Source organism: Sus scrofa, unplaced genomic scaffold (assembly GCF_000003025.6).
Source record: "Sus scrofa isolate TJ Tabasco breed Duroc unplaced genomic scaffold, Sscrofa11.1 Contig2325, whole genome shotgun sequence".
NCBI classification, from domain to species: Eukaryota; Metazoa; Chordata; class Mammalia; order Artiodactyla; family Suidae; genus Sus; species Sus scrofa.
Window position 1 is genome coordinate 38,555 of NW_018085071.1, and position 5,768 is coordinate 44,322.

General features: G+C 43.0%; 1 pseudogene; it reads left to right on the top strand.

Annotated features, from left to right (window-relative positions):
- The first annotated feature begins 1,019 nt into the window (after nt 1–1,019).
- LOC110258542 lies at nt 1,020–1,937 on the top strand (annotated as a pseudogene).
- The last annotated feature ends 3,831 nt before the right edge of the window (nt 1,938–5,768 follow it).

A 5,768-nucleotide genomic window follows, 5' to 3' on the forward strand; every position in this document is an offset into this window, starting at 1 on the left:
AGCCTAAAGGCAAAAGAGCGCCCATGCAGGCAACCACCTATGGGTTTATGTATGCTCGCAAGTACTTAAACGGGAATTAAAGGAAACCCCACCCTGAACTGGCCAAGATTGGGTTCTTGTTTGGGGCACTCCCAAACTGATTTTTTTTTATGGACTGTTTTCAAGCCAATGGTCTTCTGGGTCTCTAGCAGTAGGGTCTGCCAGAAACAACAGTGGTAAAAATTTTTCTCTTTCTAAATTAATTAGCAGGGAAAAATATGTTTAGGGCTACCTCCTTGGATCCTTTGAATTGGAAAAACTTCTAAATTGTTAAAATTGAGAGAGCTCTCATCTTAAACTATTGTACCGATTTTTGTTGGTATGCAGAAGCCCCCAAATGTTTTAAAACTCCAAAATAACCTCATTAAAAGATTTATTGCAGAAGGCTAATTAAAGATTAATGATAAAAATGTACCTATAACTTTAACTATTGCTCCCCTCTAAACCTTATTTAAATAGTCATTCTAAAATAATCTTTTGTCTGAATTGCCTTCCCCATCTGAAAACACTAGTACTTGTTACAATGGGACCATCTGAAGTTACAGGCTAGCCTCTTCAGATCAAATGTGAACCAAGGGCCATAGTTAAAAGTGAGGCAGTTATAGGGATGGAGTAGGATAATTACACAGGTAGTTATAGGAATCCCAATAAGTCCCATAGATAGAGAGGGAAACCTAGGAAATTTGAGAGCTTTTTGGAAAGCATCAAATGACTATGTGAAAGTGACCATCTCTTTAAAATATAAATTTCAGGAAGGTAAAACAGAGCAATAGGTAATTTGGAGCTTGACTTAGGTACAAATAGAGATCTTAAATGTCTTCTCCATAAATATTAATAAAAAGGATTTAGTGATCTGGGCAGGTGATCTGGATTTGTCCCATCTACCAGAAACCCAATTTGAATCCAACCCTTTTTGTTATTGATGGGTTTTATATTATTGTACCTCATTCATGGCTGAAATTTGGGGATGGAAATGATAGGGTGTCTCAAGTCAGCAACTGCAGGACCTGGAGGCCACGTTCCAGAGGAACCACTACCCAGACATGAGTATGTGCATGCAGGAGGAGATTGCTGTGTGGACCAACCTCACCGAGCCACACGTGCAGGTCTGGTTCAAGAACTGGTGAGCCAAGTGGCACAAGTGCGAGGGTAACCAGGTGCTGGACCTGTGCAAGGACGTCTACGTGCCCCGGTTCAGCGGCCTCTGAGGATGTGTATGCCGCTGGCTACTCCTACAACAACTGGACCACCAAGAGTCTGGCGCCAGCACTACTCTCCATCAAGAGCTCCACATTCTTCAACTCCATGAGCCCGCTGTCGTCACAGTCCATGTTCTCCGCCCCCAGCTCCATCTCCTCCATGACCATGCCCTCGAGCATGGGCCCCGGTGCCATGCCCAGCATGCCCAACTCGGGCCTCAATATCAACAACCTCTCCAGTCCTCACTTAACACCACCATGTCACAGGGCGCCTGCCCTTATGGCACACCCGCCTTGCTGTACAGCGTCTACCCCGGACACATGCAACTCAAGCCTAGACAGCCTACAGCTCAAGTCCAAGCAGCACTCCTCTTGAGGCTACAGGCAGCCTGCAGGGACCGGCCTCAGGCCTCAAAGCATGCCACTACAACAGCTGACCTCCCAGGAGGGCCAAGAGGACCAGTGGTGGGCCCGGCACCCCTGGGGCGGGCGCTGAGGACCTGGCGCCTCCACGGCCCCTTGCTCCCCACCTCCCCACCTCTGGATTGGTTTTGTGTTTGCTTTCCTGGACCCCACTCAGCCCTCCAAAACAAGATAAAACGAAGCAAAAAGACATCAGAGAAAAGTGCTGGAGAAAAACAAAAACGGATGAGCTGCAAGTTTCCTCTGGATGGTGCCGGTGGTTCGTGTTCGCTCCCTCCCAGCAGGACGGGCTGCTCCGCGGAGGGGATGCGGCGCGGGAGGAGCGGGCCGGGACCGGTAGCTCTGAGGGAGCGCTCCCATAACCCGCGTTCCCGCCGAGCTGGACCCGGACTGAGCGGCCTCGCCTGAGAACTGGAGCGCCACGGAGCCGGGGCAAGCCTGGCCCCTGGCAGGGTGCGAACCTAAAGGCCCCCTCTGAGCTGGGCGCGGCCGAGCATACCTTAGCTCCATCCAGATGCAGGTTGGACCTGGCGTTGGGCCGGGGATCAAGGTACCCATCCCAGGGTCCGGGACTCGCAGTAGACCAGCACTAACGGCCCCGCGTGTCTGGCCTATTTTAGGGCCACAGAGCTGCAGCTGGAGGTGTGGACAAGGATGGAGGGTGGGAAAGATTCGTCTCTGAGCCTCCAGCCCCCGAGCTTCGCCGCCGGCTCAGGTCCTCCACTTGGCTTCCTGGCTAGGAGGTGGCCTCCTGTCCCAGACCCTTCCTCACCGGCCGCTGTGCGAAAGTCCAGCCTGGAGAGCTTGGGGGCGCTGCCAGGGCCCCACGCCCGCCTACACTGCATACCCGCTCTCAGACATACAGCCTCTCTGTGTATGTCGCACTGACTGTATAGAATCATAAATCTATAATTTATATCGACTAGTTCATGTACACCTATTAAAACCATAATACGAGCATGCTTAAAAAAAAAAGAGAAATTAGAGGGTGTCTGTATCTGTTTGTGTTTGTATACCTCTGTGTTGTAGATGTTTGTTATTCCCAAAGTTAATTTGTAAAAGCTTTATTTATTGAATTGGATTATAGGAAATTAAGCATTTATATTAATACTCAGAAATATAAAAGAAACTGGCTGGAATGAATTTTGGGGTCACATAATCTGGCAAATATGCAGTGTTGAATTAATATCAGGTATTAAAGATGTTATCTCTTTGGTTTAGTTATTATAGGCATGTTTTTAGAGTTATCAACATTAAATATAATACTTTTATAGTACCTAGGTTTATTAGAAAGCAAATAAGATCTTGTTATTTGTTACAAGTTTGTTAGCAAGAAAAATAACTTGGTATGATGAAACTTTTAAGCAAATAAAGTAGAGGTAAATGAATTAAAAGCTTTTAGGTTAAACTCTATAATTATATTTTGGAAATAGTCTTTCCAGATGTTGGTAACTTGAGTTTTGCTAAATTATGTTAAATGATGAAAAATCATTAAAAATCCAAGTCATTTCCAAATAAGATACTGGAATATTAATTACTGAACATAGACTTTCCTTTTACAGAGTAGCTAAAAATATTTAGGATTATTAATATGTATGCTTGGCACCCATTAAGATATTTTTCATTTTTTAAAAAAAGCACATTTTCTAGAAACTATAAATAGTATTTATAAGTTTGCTAATCTATGGAATGCTAATATAAAAGATAGGTCATAATTTCTTACACCTTAGTTTTTGATAGAGACTCGGTTTTGAGGCCTCCTCCTGAATGAACTGCAATTCTTTTTTCTTATTCTAAAACCAACATCACCAGGCCAAGAAGAGAAAAAAAAAATGACAGCTAAGTAGACAGCTAACTCAAGATACTGGACCAGGACTGTATACGAATCACTTTGACAACTCACGCTTTTGCTCATGAGTCAAATTGTATTTCTTCCTTGGTCTCAATCATTTGAAAAAGTTTCTAAAAATCAGTCCAGTTGTTAGGTTTGTGGCCAACTACCTATGTCCAGCACTCTTAGGATCCCTTGCTGAATTTCTCTTTTCTAAAGGTCTAGATGACCATCAGAATGGGTGAGGAAAGGTAGGTACACCAAGTAACCTAGATTGGCTAGTTCGAATAATTTGGTGTGATTTAGGCTATAAGGATGATCCCTAGTTGTCTAATATCCTTCCTTGGGGTGATTTAGGAAAGAGGGAATATTGGCTTTGCGTCTATTTTTTAAAGGAGACAGTTGGGAATGTTGTCTATGGATTTGTTAGTTTTTATATCAAAGGTACACTTGAAGGGTATTGTTTTCTATCTCTAGGAATTAGTTAGCCCCTTGTGGGGTATCTCTCCAGATCAAGGCCTTAAATGCCATAGAATCAAAAAAGAGAGAGAGAGAAATTATATAGCCAATACAGGAGTTCATATGGTGGCACAGCAGAAACAGTTCCGAGTAGGAACCATGAGGTTGCAGGTTCGATCCCTGGCCTCGCTCAGTGGGTTAAGGATCCAGCATTGCCATGAGTTGTGGTGTAGGTCACAGATGTGGCTCAGATCCTGCATTGCTGTGGCTGTGGCACGGGCCAGAGGCTACAGCTTTGATTACACCCCTAGCCTAGGAATTTCCATATGCCACAAGTGTGGCCTTAAGAAAGCGAAAAAAGAAAAAGGAAAATAAATTATAGCCAATACAGCACAAATAACAGGTAGTGGATCCTCCTGAATAACATTTCTGTATTCTCTGTTGCCTGCATTGTCATGCCAGCTGTGCCCAAGTGATCAGATGTCTATCCTGCATGCCTATTTTGGCTGTGGCCTTGGCATTGTTGGTGACTGAACTCTCAGAGAACCCTGGCACTGGAGATTCTAGATAAATTGTTACTGGGCAGAGTGGCTCTGGGACCCTCCTGTTTTCTCATGAGAACATCACCCTTTTATTTCCAGTTCTTCCAGCCTTCTCTTGATAGCTGTATATTCCCAGGCTCAGAACCCTTGAGCTAACTTCCTATTCTTAGCCATTGAACTCTACTGAAGATGTCATCAGGAGGCAGCTGGGGGCAGAGGAGTCTAGCAACTCTAGTTAAGCCACTGCCTCTGTGCTTGTGATCTAAGGGAACTTTCATATGTGTTCATGTGAAAAGACAAGATTCATCTCTTTCCTCAAATCCTCAAATGTTCTAAAATTTACTGAGAACAATACTGATAATATTAACACCTAGCATTTATTGAATATTTAATGTATTCCAAGTGTTATCTTAAATGCTAAGTATTAACTCTTTTAACCTTCACACAACCTTCTGAGGAAGAGAGACACTAGACAACTTGCTTGTGATCACACAAATCACCAGGGCTCAGCAGCTCTGGCTTTCAGGTCAAATCTGGCTGACTGATTGCCTCTTTCAAATCTTATTTATGTATCCATTTATCTATTTATTTATTTTGTTGTAAATATAACTAACATGAAACATTATTTTATTAATTTAATTTAAAAAATTTTTGTGGCATTCCCATCGTGGCTCAGTGGTTAACAAATCTGACTAGGAACCATGAGGTCACAGGTTTGATCCCTGGCCTTGCTCCATGGGTTCAGGATCCGGCGTTGCCGTGAACTGTGGTGTAGGTCGCAGACGCAGCTCAGATCTGGTGTTGCTGTGGCTGTGGTGTAGGCCAGTGACTACAGCTCTGATTAGACCCCTAGCATGGGAACCTCCATATGCTGCGGGTGTGGCCCTAGAAAAGACAAAAAGATGAAATAAATAAATAAAAAATGAAAAACTTTTGCAACATTTTAACATTTGAGATATATTTGATTTATAATAGTATATGAGTTTCAGGTGTACAACATAGTGATTCAATTACTTTTATAGATTATATTCCATTTAAAGTTATAAAATACTAGCTATATTCCCTGTGCTATACAATATATACTTATAGCTTATTTATTTTATATGTTGCAGTTTGTACCTTTTGATATTCTACCCCATCTAGCTCCTCCTCTCTTCCCTCTCCCCAGTGGTAACCATTAGGATGTTCTTTATAACTGTGAATATGTTTCTGTTTTGTTATATTCATGACTGTTTTATATTCATGACTGTTATATTCATGACTGTTATATTCATG